This window comes from Rhinopithecus bieti, unplaced genomic scaffold, assembly GCF_001698545.2.
Source record: "Rhinopithecus bieti isolate Rb0 unplaced genomic scaffold, ASM169854v2 scaffold_19722, whole genome shotgun sequence".
Taxonomy (NCBI): domain Eukaryota; kingdom Metazoa; phylum Chordata; class Mammalia; order Primates; family Cercopithecidae; genus Rhinopithecus; species Rhinopithecus bieti.
The window spans coordinates 1,150,427-1,166,470 of record NW_016809905.1 but is presented as its reverse complement, the minus strand read 5'-3'; the positions used below and the strand labels follow the sequence as shown (position 1 = coordinate 1,166,470).

Below are 16,044 nucleotides of genomic sequence, written 5' to 3'. Positions count from 1 at the left end.
TTTAATTGACTCACAGTTCTGGATGGCTGGGGAAACCTCAGGAAACTTAAAATCGTGGCAGAAGGGGAAGAAAACATGTCCTCCTTCAAACAGTGGCAGAAGAGAAAAGTGCCAAGAAAAGTGGTAAAAGCCCCTTCTAAAAACGTCAGATCTCATGAGAACTCACTATCACAAAATAAGCATGAGGGTAACCATCCCCATGATTCAATTACCTCCCACCGGGTCCCTCCCATGACACGTGGGGATTACAGGAACTACAATCAAGATGAGATTTGGGTGGGGACACAGCAAAACCATATCATATATACATCAAGGATATTTGTCTGTAGTTTTCTTTTTTATTATATCTTTTCCTGGTTTTGATATTAAGGTGATACTGGCTTTAAGGAATAATTTGGGGAGAATTCCCTCTTTCTCTATCTTGTGGAATATTGTCAATAGGATTGGTACCACTTTTTCTTTGAATATCTGCTAGAATTCAGCTGTGAATCCATGTGGTCCTGGACTTTTTTGTTGACATTTTTTTTTATTACCATTTCAACCACACTGCTTGTTATTGATCTGTTCGAAGTTTCTATTTATTCCTGGTTTAATCTAGGAGGGCTGTATATTTTCAGGAATTTATCCATCTCCTCTAGGTTTTGTGCATAATGGTGTTAATAGTAGCCTTCAATGGTCTTTTGTATTTCTATGGTATCAGTTGTAATACCTCCCATTTCATTTCTAATTGAGTTTATTTGGATATTCTCTTTTTTTTTTTTTTTTTTTTTTTTTTTTTTTTTTTTTTTTTTTTTTTTTTTTTTTTTGGTTAATCTCACCAATGGTCCACCAAATTTATTTATCTTTTCAAAGAACCAGCTTTTCATTTCATTTATCTTTTGTTTGTTTCTATTTCATTTAGTTCTGCTCTGATCTTTGTTATTTCTTTTTTTTTCTGCTGGGTTTGGGTTTGCTTTGTTCCTATTTCTCTAGTTCCTTGAGTTGTGACCTTATGTTGTCTATTTGTGCTCTTTTGGACTCCTTGATGTAGGCATTTAGTGCTATGAATTTTCCTCTTAGCACTGCTTTTGCTGTATCCCACAGGTTTTGACGGGGTGTGTCACTATTATCATTCAGTTCAAATAATTTTTTAATTTCCATCTTGATTTCATTATTGATCAATGATTATTCAGAAGTAGATTATTTAATTTATATGTAGTTGTGTGCTTTTGAGGGTTCCTTCTGGAGCTGATTTCCAATTTTATTCCACTGTGGTGCAAACACGTATTTGATATAATTTCCATTTTCTGACATTTATTGAGACTTATTTTGTGGCCTATTATATGATCCATCTTGGAGAATGTTCCATGTGCTGATGAATAGAATGTATATTCTGTGGTTGCTGGGTAAAATGTTCTGTAAATATCTGTTAAGTTCATTTGTTCTAGGGTATAGGGTAAGTTCATTGTTTCTTTGTTGACTTTCTGTCTTGACCTGTCTAGTGCTGTCAGTGAAGTATTACAGTTCCCCACTGTTATCATGTTGCTCTCTATCTCATTTATTGGGTCTAGTAGTAATTGTTTTATAAATTTGGGAGCTCAGTGTTAGGTGCATATATATTTAGAATTGTGATATATTCCTGTTGGATTAGTCCTTTTATCATTATATAATATCCCTCTTCATCTTTTCTAACTGTTGTTACTTTAAAGTTTGTTTTGGTGATATAAAAATAGCTACTCCTACTCACTATTCCTGTCCATTTGCATGGAATATCTTTTTCCACCATTTTCCCCTAAGTTTATGTGAGTCTTTATGTGTTAGGTAGGTCTCCTGAAGACCTCAGAAACTTGGTTGGTGAATTCTTATCCATTCTGTATCTTTTAAGTGGAACATTTAGGACATTTACATTCAATGTTAGCATTGAGATGTAAGGTATTATTCTATTTATCATGCTATTAGTTGCCTGAATACCTTTTTTTTTTCATTGTGTGATTGTTATATAAGTCCTGTTAGATTTATGCTTTAAGAAGGTTCTATTTTGGTGTAATTTTTGAAATCCCTATTTTTTTTTTAAATTATACTTCAAGTTCTAGGGTATATGTGCACAACGTGCAGGTTTGTTACATATGTATACATGTGCCATGTGGGTGTGCTGCACCCATTAACTCGTCATTTACATTAGGTATGTCTCCTAATGCTATCCCACCCTACCCCACGACAGGCCCCAGTGTGTGATGTTCCCCACCCTGTGTCCAAGTGTTCTCATTGTTCAATTCCCACCTATGAGTGAGAATATGTGATGCTTGGTTTTCTGTCCTTGTGATAGTTTGCTCAGAATGATGGTTTTCAGCTTCATCCATGTCCCTACAAAGAACATGAATTCATCCTTTTTGATGGCTGCATAGTATTTCATGGTATATATGTGCCACATTTTCTTAATCAGTCTATCACTGATGGACATTTGGGTTGGTTCCAAGTCTTTGCTATTGTGAATAGTGTCGCAATAAACATACATGTGCATGTGTCTTTACAGCAGCATGATTTATAATCCTTTGGGTATATACCCAGTAATGGGATGGCTGGGTCTCCTGTCTTGGGTGTATATATATTTAAAATATTTAGGTCTTCTTCTTGCATTGAACCATTTATCATTATGTAATGCCCTTCTTTGACTTTTCTTATCATTGTTGATTTAAAGTCTATTTTTACTGAAATTAAAAGAGCAATTCCTGCTTCTTTCTGTTTTCCATCTATTCAAGCAATCTCTTGTTTGCATCTTTGCTACTGTGAGCCAAACATTGTTCAACATTTCTTCTGTGAGGTACCTCAGATTATTTCCTTGTCTTGTTCCAATCCTTTCATCAGCCAGATGATTCTTCTTTCAGTAGCTATTTTTGTTGGGTACAGTTTTAGCTTGATATTCTCTTGTCTTATGATTTTGTCACAGCTTTCATTCTGAAAATATTCTCAACCACAGGTTCTACCAAGGCCTTTAATACCTTTGCCTCCCACCCGTCAGCTGCGCCCTCTTCTGTGGTACAGTCCTGCCTGTGTACGTGCATCCCAGCTCTAGCCACTGCATGAAGCAGGACAAGGTGCTGTCCGTGTTCTGTGTGATCCTTATCTTCATGATAAAGCCACTGATCTATAAAACAAAGAGATAAAGAGACCTTCAAGAGGGTGATAAAAAGCAACATGTTTACCTCTGCAAGAATACCATTTGGGCAAGTATTAATATTATTAAAAGGAAGATATGAGTAAAAATATGTAAGGGACGTTTTGTAGGTCACAAGAATACATAGGTAGAGAGAGGTATGAACCTGGCATCCTGGATTCCTCGTGCCATTGTGTTCAGCTACCACCAAGTGATTTGTCTGAGGCAGTGTCACTGATATTAAAATATAATTTAAAATCTAGTTTCTGCGATAGAATCTAGGTAGATTGAACCCTATGTTTTGATAACAGATGTGCTGATAGATATTATATGTAGAGAAATGACAAGAACGTAGGAAACCAGACAGACTGTTCTTTTCTTCACCGGTTTTTTAGTTGTTTTTAAATAAATTATAATATGTATATTTGAGATTTATAATAAGATGTAGGATACATATATAGCAAAACAGTTAATATAGTGATGTAAATCAACACATATATCATTTTGCATAGTTATTTTGGGTACAAGAGCAACTAAAATCTACTTATTTTACACAAAGTCCTAATACAATTTTCCTGACTGTCGTCTTCTGTGTACATGATATCTCCAAACCTTTCCATCCTGCATAATCTGCTACTTCATATCCTTTAGCTTATATCTCTCCATTTTGCCTCCTCCCCTCCACCTACCTCTGCCCCTCATAACCAGTTTTATTTTCTATGTCTATATATTTGATCTTTTCTCACAAAATACATATATATGTGCAATCATGCAATGATTTTTTTCTGTGTCTGGCTTGGTTAAATTTTTCTAAGTTTTTTTTAATGTCATAAATGGAATTGTTTTCTTCATTTATTTTCAGCCAGGTTATTATTTGTGTATAAAAATACTACTGAGGTTTGGGCGTGGTGGCTCACATCTGTATTCCCAGCACTTTGGGAGGCCGAGGTGGGCAGATCACCTGAGGACAGGAGTTTCAGACCAGCCTGGCCAACACGGTAAAACCCTGTCTCTACTAAAAACACAAAAATTAGCTGGGCATGGTGGCACATACCTGTAGTCCCAGATACTCAGGAGGCTGAGGCAGAAGAATCGCTTGAACCTGGGAGGTGGAGGTTGCAGTGAGCAAATGAAGAAAACAATTCCATTTATGACATTAAAAAAAACACTTAGAGAGAAATTTAACCCAACCAGACACAGAAAAAAAAATTGCATGATTGCACGTACACATGCATGTATGCAGTGAGCAACCTCCACCTAGGTGACAGATGGAAACACTGTCTCAAAAAACAAACAAACAAACAAACAACAACAACAAAAATACCTACTGACTTTTGCATGTTTACTTTATATCCTACAACTCTCTAAATTCATTTATTAATTCCAACACTGCAATCTCCGGGGTTTGTGCAGACTCTGGGGTTTTCTACGTATAGTATTATGTCATTTGTAATTAGAGATAATTTTACTTCTACCTGTCTGATTAGGATGCCTTTTATTGTGAATGAGGTTGTATTCCGTGGGCCTGACTGTTATTATTATATAGCAATGCTAGTGATTTTTGTACATTGATTTTATTTCTGATATCTCTGGCTAGTACTGGAAGCACCACTTTGAGTAGATTTGGCAAGAATAAGCATCCCTGCCTTGTACTCAATCTTAATGGAAAACTTTCTGCTTTTCCCTGTTGATTATAATATTAGCTGTGGATTATGCATAAATGGCTTTTATTATGTTGAGAAATTTTCCTGCTATACCTAAACTGTTAAGAGTTTTTATCAAGAAAGGGTGTTGAACTTTGTCAAGTATTTTTCCTGAGTCAACTAAGATAATCATGTGCTATTTATCATTCATTTTTTTAATGTGACATATCACATTGATTGATTTCCATATGTTAAACCAGTCTTCCATGCCAGGGATAAATTCCACTTGGTAATGATGTATAATCTTTTTTGATAAGCTGTTGAATGCAGTTTGCTTATTTTTTTAACTTTTATTTTAAGTTCAGGGGTACATGTGCAGGTTTGTTATGTAGGTAAACTCATGTCACAAGAGTTTGTTATACAGATTATTTCATCAGGCAGGTATTAAGCCTAGTACCCATTAGTTATTTTTCCTGATCCTCTCTCTCCTCCATACTCTACACCCTCCAGTAGGCCCCAGTGTCTGCTGTTCCCCTCTATGTGTCCATGTGTTCTTCTCATTGAGTTCCCACTTAGAAGTGTGAACATGTGGTATTTGGTTTTCTATTCCTGCTTTAGTTTGCTAAGGATAATGACCTCCAGCTTTATCCATGTTCCTACAAAAAACATGATCCTATTATTTTTATGGCTGTATTACATGGTGTATATGTATCACATTTTCTTTATCCAGTCTACCATTGATGATCATTGCTATTGTGAATAGTGCTGCAATGAACATATGCATGCATATGTCTTTATGATAGAAAGTTTTCTATTCCTTTGGGTATGTTCCCAAATGGGATTGTTGGATCGAATGGTAGTTCTGTTTTAAGGTCTTTGAGGAATCGCTGCACTGTTTTCCACAATGGTTGAACTAATTTACACTCCCACAAACAATGTATAAGCACTCCTTTTTCTCTGAAACCTCACTAGCATCTGTTATTTTTTGACTTTTTAACTAATAACCATTCTGACTGGTGTGAGATTGCATCTCATTGTGGTTTTAATTTGCATTTCTCTAATGATCAGTAATATTGAGCTTTTAAAAATATGATTGTTGGCTGCATGTATTTATTCTTTCAAAAAGTGTTCGTGTGCTTTGCCCAGTTTTAATGGAGTTGTTAATCTACAAGTCTCTTGTAGATGCTGAATATTAGACCTTTGTCAGATGCAATTTGCAAATATCTTCTTCCATTCTGTAGGTTGTCAGATTACTCTGTTGATAGTTTCTTTTGTTATGCAAAGCTCTTTAGTTTAATTAGATCCCATTTGTCAATTTTTACTTTTGTTCCAATTGCTTTTGGCATCTTTGTCATGAAATGTTTGCCCATGCCTATGTCCAGAATAGTATTGTCTATGTTGTCTTCCAGGGTTTTTACAGTTTTGGGTTTCACATTCAAGTCTTTAATCCATCTTGAGTTAATTTTTATATATGATTTAAAGAAGGGGTCCAGTTTCAATCTTCTGCATGTAATTAGCAAGTTATTCCAGCACCATTTATTAAATAGAAAGTTCTTTCCCTGTTGCTTGTTTTTGTTAACTTTGTCAAAGACCATATAGTTGTAGGTGTGTGGCCTTATTTCCTGTGTTTTCTATTTTGTTCCATTAGTCTATGTATCTGTTTTGTACCAGTACCATGCTGTTTTAGTTACCATAGCCCTGTAGTATAGTTTGAAGTCAGGAAGCATAATGTCTCCAGCTTTGTTCATTTTGCTTAGGATTGTCTTGGCTCTTCATTCTTTTTTGGTTCCATTTAAATTTTAAAGTAATTTTTCCTCGTTCTGTAAAGAATGTTATTGGAAAATTTATAGGAATAGTATTGAATCTACAAATTGCTTTGGGCAATATGCCATTTTAATCATACTGATTCTTCTTATCCATGAGCATGAAAAGTTTTTTGCATTTGTTTGTGTCATCTCTGATTTCTTTGAGCAATGTTTTATAGTTCTTACAGAGATCTTTCACCTCCATGATTAGCTGTATGTCTAGGTATTTTATTCTTTTTGTAACAATTGTGAATGAGGTTGCATTCCCTGGGCCTGATTGTTACTACTACATAGAAGTGCTAGTGATTTTGTACATTGATTTTATCCTGAGACTTTGCTGAAGTTTTTTGTCAGCTTAAGAAGCTTTGGAGCAAAGACTATGGGGTTTTCTAGATATAGGATCACATCATCTGCAAACATGGCTATTCTGACTTCCTCTCTTCCTATTTGGATGTCCTTTATTTCTTTCTCTTGTGTGGCTGCTCTGGCCAGGACTTCCAATACTATGTTGAGTAGAAGTGGTGAGAGAGGGCCTCCTTGTCTTGTGCAGGTTTTCAAGAAGAATACTTGCAGTTTTTGCCCATTCAGTATGATGCTAGCTGTAAATTTTTGGGTTTTTTTTGTTTGTTTGTTTGTTGTTGTTGTTGTTGTTGTTGTTGTTGTTTCATCTCCATTAAAATATCAGGAATGATTTATTGAGTTTTTTTTTATTATTATACTTTAAACTCTAGGGTACATGTGCATAATGTGCAGGTTTGTTACATATATATACTTGTGCCATGTTGGTGTGCTGCACCCAAGCTGTAAATTTTTGATAGATGGCTCTTCTTAATTTTGAGGTATGTTCCTTCAATACGGAGTTAGTTGAGAGTTTTTAACATGAATGTATGTTGAATTTTATCAAAAGCCTTTTCTGCATCTATTGAGATAATCATGTGTTCTTTGTCTTTAGTTCTGTTTTTGTGATGAGTCACATTTATTGATTAGCCTATGTTGAGCCAAGCTTACATTCCAGGAATAAAGCCTATTTGATCATGGTAGATAAGCTTTTTGATGTGTTCCTGGGTTTGGTTTGCCAGTATTTTGTTGAGGATTTTTGAATCCATGTTCATCAAGGATGTTGGCCTGATGTTTTCTCTTTTGTTGTGTCTCTGCCAGGCTTTGGTTTCAGGATAATGTTGGCCTGATAGAACGAGTTTAGGAGGAGCTCCTCCTCCTCAATTTATTGGCATAGTTTCTGTCTAAATGGTACCAGTTATTCTTTGTGTATGTGGTAGAATTCAGCTATGAATCCATCTGGTCCTAGGCTTTTTTTTTGGTTGGTAGACTATTTATTACTGACTCAATTTCAGAGCTCATTCTTGGTCTATTTAGGGATTCGGTTTCTTCTTGGTTCAGTCTTGGGAGGGTGTATGTGTGCAGGAATGTGTCAGTTTCTTCTAGATTTTCTAGTTTATCTGCATAGATGTGTTCATTATATTCTCTGATGGTTACTTGTATTTCTGTGGGGTCAGTGGTAATATCCCCTTTGTCATTTCTAATTGTGTTTATTTGGATCTTCTCTATTTTCTTCTTTATTAATGTAGCTGGCAGTCTATCTACTTCATTAATTTTTTCAAAAAATAAACTGTTGGATTCATTGATCTTTTGAATGGTTTTTCATGTCTCAATCTCCTTCTGTTCAGCTCTGATTTTGGTTATTTCGTGTCTTCTGCTAGCTTTAGGTTTGGTTTGTTCTTAGTTCTCTGGGTCTTTTAGTTGTGATGTTGGCTTGTTAAATAGAGATCTTTATAAATTTTTTATTTGGGCATTGTGTGCTATAAATTTTCCTCTTAATGCTGCCATAGTTGTGTCCCTGAGATTCCAGTTTGTTATGTTCTTTTTTCTTTTCTTTTTTTTTTTTTTTTTTTTTTTTTTTGCATTTCTTTCAAAGAACTTCTTGATTTCTGTCTTAATTTCATTATCTACCCAAAAGTCATTCAGGAGTAAGGTTATTCAATTTCCAAGTAATTTTATGATTTTGAGCAAATTTATTAGTCTTGATTTCTAATTTGTGCTGTTATCTGAGGCAGTGGTTGTTATTATTTCAGTTCTTTTGCATTTACTGAGAAATTTTTTGTGTCCAATTGTGGTCAATTTTAGAGTATGTGCCATTTGGTGGTGAGAAGAATGTACATTCTGTTGTTTTGGGGTCAAGAGTTCTCTAGATGACTATTGGGTCCATTTGATGAAGCGCTGAGTTCAGATTCTAAGTATCTTTTTTAATTTACTGTCTTGATGATCTGTCTAACACTTTCAGTAAAATGTTAGTGGGATGTCAAAGTCTCCCACTATTATTATCTGGGAGTCTAAGTATCTTTGACAGTCTGTAAGAACTTCCTTTTCGAATCTGGGTGCTCCTCTATTGGGTGTGTGTGTGTGTGTGTATATATATATACACACATATATATATTATATATATATATATATTTAAGATTGTTAGATCTTCTTGTTTAATTGAACCCTTTACCATTATGTAATGTCCTTCTTTGTCTTTTTTGATATTTGTTAGTTTAAAGTCTATTTTGTCTGAAACTGGGACTGCAGCCCCTGCTTTTTTCTGTTCTCCATTTGCTTGGTAGATTTTTGTCCATCCCTTTATTTTGAGCCTATGAGTGTCACTGTATATGAGATGGGTGTCTTGAAGATAGCATACCAATGGACCTAGATTCTTCATACAGTTTGCCATTCTATGCCTTTTAATTGGGACATTTAGCCCATCTACATTCAAAGTTAGTATTGATATGTGTGAATTTGATCCTTTCATTGTGCTGTTAGCTGGTTATTATGCTGATTTGGTTGTGTGGTTGTTTTACAGTGTCACTGGTCTGTGAACTTCAGTATGTTTTTGTAGTGACTGGTAATGGTCTTTCCTTTCCATATTTAGTGCTTCCTTCAGGAGCTCTTATAAGGTACGTCTGGTGGTAGCAAATTCCCTCAGCATTGCTTGTCTGAAAAGGTTCTTATTTCTCTTTTGTTTATGAAGTTTGGTTTGGCTGGATATGAAATTCTGGGTTGGAATTTATTTTCTTTAAGAATGTTAAATATTGGCCCCTAATATCTTTTGGCTTATAACGTTTCTGCTGAGAGGTCCATTGTTAGTCTGATGGGCTTCCATTTGTAGAAAACCTGACCTTTCTCTCTAGCTTTCTTTTCACATTTTTTCTTACACTTTGAACTTGGAAAATCTAATAATTATGTGTCTTGGAGGTGATCTTCTTGTTATATATCTTACTGTGGTTCTCTCATTTCCTGAATTTCAATGTTGGGCTCTCTAGCTAGGTTTGGGAAGTTATCATAGATTATATCCTGAAATGTTTTCAACTTGCTTACACTGTCCCCATCTCTTTAAAGGACACCAATGAATCATAGATGTAGTCTCTTTACATAATCCTGTATTTCTTCAAGGTTTTGCTTTCTCTATTCTTGTCTGACTGTCTTATTTCAGAAAGCCAGTCTTCAAGCTCTGAGATTCTTCCTTCTGCTTCACCTATTCTGATATTAATATTTGTGATTGCATTATGAAATTCTTGTAGTAGTGTGTTCTTAGCTCTATCATGTCAATTACCTGCTTTTCTATGCTGGCTATTTTGTCTGTTAGCTCTTGCATCATTTTATGGTGATTCTTAGCTTCCTTGGTTTGGGTTTCAAAATACCCCTGCATCTCAACGACCTTTGTTCCTATCCGTATTTTGAATTCTAGTTCATTCATTTCAGCTATCTCAACCCTGTTCATAAGCCTTGCTGGAGAGGTGGTGTGGTCATTAGGAGAAGAGGAGGCACTCAGACTTTTTAATTGTCAGAAGTCTTCTGCTTGTCCTTTCTCCTCTTTGTGGGCTGATGTTCCTTCAGTCTTTGATGTTGCTGACTTTTGGATTGATTTTTTTATCCTATTTGATGCCTTGAGGGTTTCATTGTAGTATAAGGTGGATTCAACCAACTGGCTTCATTTTTGGAAGATTTTAGTGGGCCAGCAGTCAGCTACCAATTCCTGGACTGCATGCTCTAACTCTGGGGAACTTGTATTGGGCCCTGACTTTGTTCTCTGGCTCCTTGAAGTTAAGAATCCCCTATGCTGAGGGGAATGATGTGCTTCCAGACTATTGGTCACTACACTCTGATGTATGGTGCCAGCCAAAGCATTTCATAGTGCATTGGCAGTGGGATCTGTCCTCATTCTCACATGTCAGCAGCAACAGCAGCAACACTGCAATGGGGTACACACTCATTGGCTGTGGCATGCTGGTGAGGCAAGGAAGGCAAAACCCACTAGGCACACCCACACTGAAAAAGTGATGTTGGGGGTTGCCATGAGCACAGGGGAAGCTGCAGTTTGGGGAGGGAGCAGGCAGACTGGTAGATGGCAGTAGGGGCTGCCTCTCTTGAGTTCTCCTTTGGTTGAGCATGATCTGCCAGCACAGGAACTGTAATGTGAACCCCGAGGGCACCCAAAGCTGCCCTGCAAGCCAGGCAGGGGTTCTGCAAGAGGCCAGCAGACCAAGGGTGCTCAGGTCAAACCAGACCCACCTAATGGGCACAACCACACTGCAGAGTTCAGATCCAAGAGTTCTGCTAGTGCTAAATTCTCTTGTGGAAGCAAGTCCAGCCAAGGGAGATGAGCTTCTCTCACCCTGCTCCACTACAGATGCTTCCACATTATATCCTCTGGGCTCTGCCTCAGCTGGTGTGCTGCCCCTACGACTTCTCTAAACATCTCTCACAGACAACTCAAGCATCTGTAGTGGTCAAGGGGTCTCCGCCTATTGGGATTCCCAAGGCCCATGGTGTGAGTAGGTTGCTCCTCGCCAGTTCAACTTGCCCATTCCGCTTGGATCACTGGGAGCCAGAAACAAGTCCAGGTGCATGGTAGCCTGGTTCAGGGTTCCCAGCTTCCTCCTGCTTCAAGCCAGCTTCTGGGTCTTCCCTCTGTCCACTCTCAGTGCCTTCCCTCTGAAGATCTGTTAGGAGTGTGCCAGTCATCTTGGTCTCTCAGTGGAAGCTGTTCCACCTGACTGTGTCTAATCGGCCTTCTTGTCCTCTCTCCAGTTTGCTATTATTTCACTGAGGATTTTTGTATCAGAAGTCTATTTGCATCTGAGATATTTGGCCAAAGCTTTCTTTTCATGCAGTGTCTTTTTCTGACTTATGTATCCAGGTAATGCTGACCTCATAAAATGTGTCTGGAAGTATTTTCTCTGGCTTTATTTTTTAGAAGAGTTTGAGAAGTATTGGTAATAATTCTTCTCTGAATGTTTGGTAGAATTCAGCTATGAAGCCATCTAGACCTGGGCTTTTCTTTGTTGGAGGGTTTTTAATTACTACTTCAGTTTATGTGTCATTGGACTGTTTAGGCTTTCTATTTCTTCCTGATTCCATCTTGGTAAGTTTTACTTTTCCAGGATTTTATTCCTCTAGTGTTATCCAACTTGTTAGCACATAATAGTTCATAATAGTTCCTTTTATTTCTGAGATGTCTGATGTAATGTCTCCATTTTCATTTATGATTTTATTTATTTGAGTTTTCTCTTTTTTTTCTGTTAATCTAGTTAAGGGTTTGTCAATTTTGTTTATGTCAATGAAACAACCTTTGTTTCATCAATTTTTTTCTATGGTGTTTCTGGTTTTTATTTATTTGATTTATTTCTGTTCTAATCTTTATTATATCCTTTCTTCTGCTGACTTTGATTTTAGTTTGTTCTCTTATTTAGTTCCTTGAAGCATAATATCAGGCTATGTATTTGGGATCTTTTTTAATGTAGTCATTTATTGGTATAAGCGTCTCTCTTAGAACTGTTTTTGCTGTATCCCACAGGTTCTGTCATGTCATACTTCCATTGTTGTTTGTCTCAAATTATTAAATTCTCTTCTGATTTCTTCTGTGAGCTATTGGTTGTCTGGGATCATGTTGCTTAATTTTCATGTATTTGTGAATTTTCCAAAATTTCTCCCGTTAATGATTTCTAGTTTCATACTGTTGTGGTCAGAAACAATACTAAATATAATTTCAATCTTATTGAAATTATTAAGACTTGTCTTGTGGTCTAACATTTGGTCTATCCTGAAGAATGTTTCATGTGCACTAGAGAATGTTTATTATGCTGCTGTTTAATGGAAAGTTTTGCATGTGTCTGTTAGACCCATTTGGTCTGAAGCGCAATTCAAGTCCAATATTTCCTTGTTTATTTTTTGTCTGGTTGACCTATCCGTTGTTGAAAGTGGAGTATTGGAGTTCCCTACTATTATTGGATTGCTATCCATTTCTTTCTTTATGTCTGTTAATATTTGCTCTATATATGTAGGTACTCCAATGTTGGGTTCATATATAGTTACAATTATTATGTTTCCTCAATGAATTGACTGCCTAATTACTAAATAATGACCTTCTTTATCTCTTGTGACAATTTTTGATTTGAAGTTTATTTTACCTTATGTAAGCATAGCCACTTCTGTTCTCTTTAGATTACTATTTGCATAAAATGTCTTTTTTTCATTCTTTCATTTTCTGCCTATGTGTCCGTAAGCTAAAATGGCAAGTTTTCAACACTTATGTTATTAAATAAGGCTTCTGTGACTTTTTCTCTTCTCTTTATGGACCTTTCATAATAAAAAAAAATTTACTTGATGATATTCCATCAGTCCTGTAAGCTGTCTTCACTGTCTTCATTTTTTTTTTTTCTTTTTTTCCCCATGATTGGGTTATTTCAAAAGACCTGTCTTCAACTTCACATATTTTTTTTGTTTGGCCAAGTATGCTATTGAAGCCCTGAATTGTATTTTTAATTGTATTCATTCAATTTTTCAGCCCCAAGAGTTTTGTATTTTTTTCTTAATGATTTCTATCTCTTCATTGAATTTCTCATTTAGATCATAAATTGTGTTCCTGATTTTATTGAATTACATATCTGTATTCTCCTGTACCTTGCTAACTTTCCTTAAGATCTCTATTTTAAATTTACTTTCAGCCAGTTCGTAAGTTTTCATTTCTCTGGAGCCAGTTACCAAAACTTTACCATGTTACTTTGGTGGTGTTATGTTTCCTCGCTTTTTCAAGTTTCCTATGTCCCTGCGTTGTTGTCTGAGCATCTGGTGGTACAGTCACTTATTCCAAATTTATAGTTTATGTAGTTTCACCTGAAGATGGGTCCTAGGGTGTCAGTTGGAGGGTGTGTTGGCTCTGGTTCTGGATAGGCCCAGTAGCGTAGTCTGCGTACAGCTTCTTCAACTATAGTTAACATCAGTAATGACTGCAGGTGCCTCAGAGGCCTAGAGAGCAGGTGTTTTGAGCAATGGTTTTGGCAGTGAAGATTATTAGAGTTCTTGGTGGCAAAGATGTTAGGGATCCTCCTGCTCTTACTTTCCCCATGGTGAAGAACTTTAGCTGAGAGAATCACACATGGTGTTGGGTCTGACATGGGTCACAAGCAGACTCAGTGAAACTGTGTTCCAGGGCTCAAAATGGTTTTGAAATGGCTGTGGACCTGGAATTCTGTGCTCAGTGTCCTGCTGAACTACTGTGGCTCCTGTAATGTGGGCTCAGATTCCCTCTCTGGAACATAGGTAAACACAACTCTCCAACAAATCTAGGGGCTGTGACACTGAGGCATTCCCCAATAGCCCAGTTCCAAAAAGCAGAGATGTAGCTGTGACTCTGATCCTGGGAATCAGGGTACAGCATTGACACAGCTCTAAGGAAGAAGGGGTGTTCCAGAGGCTCAAGCCCTGGCTAGCAGGGCACAACTGTCACTCCCCACACTAATGGGGCAGGGTATCAACTTGGGCACCAGGGGAGTAGGTATCTTGTAGTGATGACTCTGGAAGTAGGAAAAGGCAGTGGCCTAGGCTCCATAAGGCTGGGTACAGCAGCAGCAAGAACTCAGGAATGATGGGGTGGAGCTGTGGTTTGTTCTCTGGGGCTTGGAGAACAGGGCAACGATGGTCCTACTCCCTAGAGAGGCAGGGAGCCTCAGCATGTCAGATTCTACAAGGAAATCCAGATTCAGGCAGGTGGATATCTGTGGCTATTTGACCCAGAGGGCAGCAGTCACAGCTCAGCCAAGACTCTGTTTCCCTGGAGACTGGGACACCACATCAGCTCAGGTGCCTGGGAGGCGGCTGCTTCACTGGGCCCTAGGCCTGGGACCCCACAGGGCTGGATGTGTGACTAATCCACAGGGCTGGGATTGCTGGTCCCCAAAGGACAGGATTCTGTCTTGACTCAGGCAGGGTGGCTCTGTTATACTGGACTCTGGGTCGCCAAGAGACAGGCAACACATGAGCTTAGTTGCCGGGGTATAGTTGCTCTGCTATAGGGGCAGAAGATCAGATTCCTGAAGGAGCAGGAGCCACTAGGCAGAAGTGCAGGCCTGTGATTGCTCCACTGGGCCTGAACTTCTGGTTCCTGGCAGGCAACATGCCACATCAACTGGGGCACCTGGGGCATGTGGCTTCTCTGCTGGGAATAGGCTTTGAGTAGCCAAGGGATGAGATGCAGCAGCAAATGAGATGGGGGAGATTGTCAGCTTCTTCCCAGACAGTATGAAGCTGCAGCAGCTTGTTCTTAGAGCATAGGAAGATTAAGCAGCTTGTTCTTAGGTGACAGGTAGCTGCAGCAGCTCAGCTGGTAAATGGTGCACTGCCGTGTGTGAGCATGATGCAATAATGGCAGAAGCTGAGGGATGAAGGGGTACAGTGGCTATGGGCCCCTGGAAGAGTAGCTCCAGTTTCAAGATTGCACAGTGGCAGCTTGGACCACAGAGAGTGCATATGAGATGGGCTCCATCTCTGGAGTCGTGCAGCCTTTGGAACTCCAGGCAGCCTCCTAAGCTGGGCACAGGGCCTATGAGGTCTGTGGGCCTCATAAGTAGTGAAAACTGTAGGTGTCCATGACAGTGACAGGGGCTGCTGTGGCCTCCTGCTTACCTTTTCCTCACAGGGAGAAACCCACTCCTGGTTCCAAGCTGATCCCCACTGGAGGGAATGGATGGCAGAAGCAAGGTGGTTTCTTCCTGCTCTAGGTGGCCATCCTGAGTTACTGTGCACCATAAAATTTCCATCACTCCCTTGCTGTGCTCCAGCATTCTCTTTTAGTCACTCTGGTCAAATTGTGGCTACTTGTTGTTTTGGTACTTTGTTATAGGGGTGATGAACAGTAGCCACCTGTAATTGACTATCTTGCTAACATTACTCCGAATCTGTTCATTTGTTTTATTTCTGGTTGTTAAGCATGTATTTATATTCCAATAAAAATAAAATAACATAATGTATAAATAAAATATTTAGATCCGAGCAAAGACAGAAAGAGAGTAAGTGAATGAAAGAGAGAAATAGAGAAGAGAAGAGCGCATGAAAGGGGAGCAGAGAAGAGAGGAGAGGAGAGGCGAGGGGAGGGAAGGGGAGGAGAGAGGAGGACAGGGAAGAGGAGGGG

The 16,044-nt window shown here is 38.2% G+C and overlaps 1 protein-coding gene across 2 annotated transcripts in view; it reads left to right on the top strand.

Moving 5' to 3' along the window:
* The first annotated feature begins 1,397 nt into the window (after window positions 1-1,397).
* The window catches only part of OR5AN1 (olfactory receptor family 5 subfamily AN member 1), a 23,917-nt gene continuing 9,270 nt past the window's right edge, over window positions 1,398-16,044 (top strand). Inside the window, exon 1 of one of the 2 annotated variants that reach the window (XR_001888932.1) lies at window positions 1,398-1,435. The gene's annotated coding sequence lies outside the window, so the exon portion shown is untranslated. The remainder of the gene's footprint in view (window positions 1,436-16,044) is intronic. The other variant, XR_001888934.1, reaches the window with a different exon arrangement.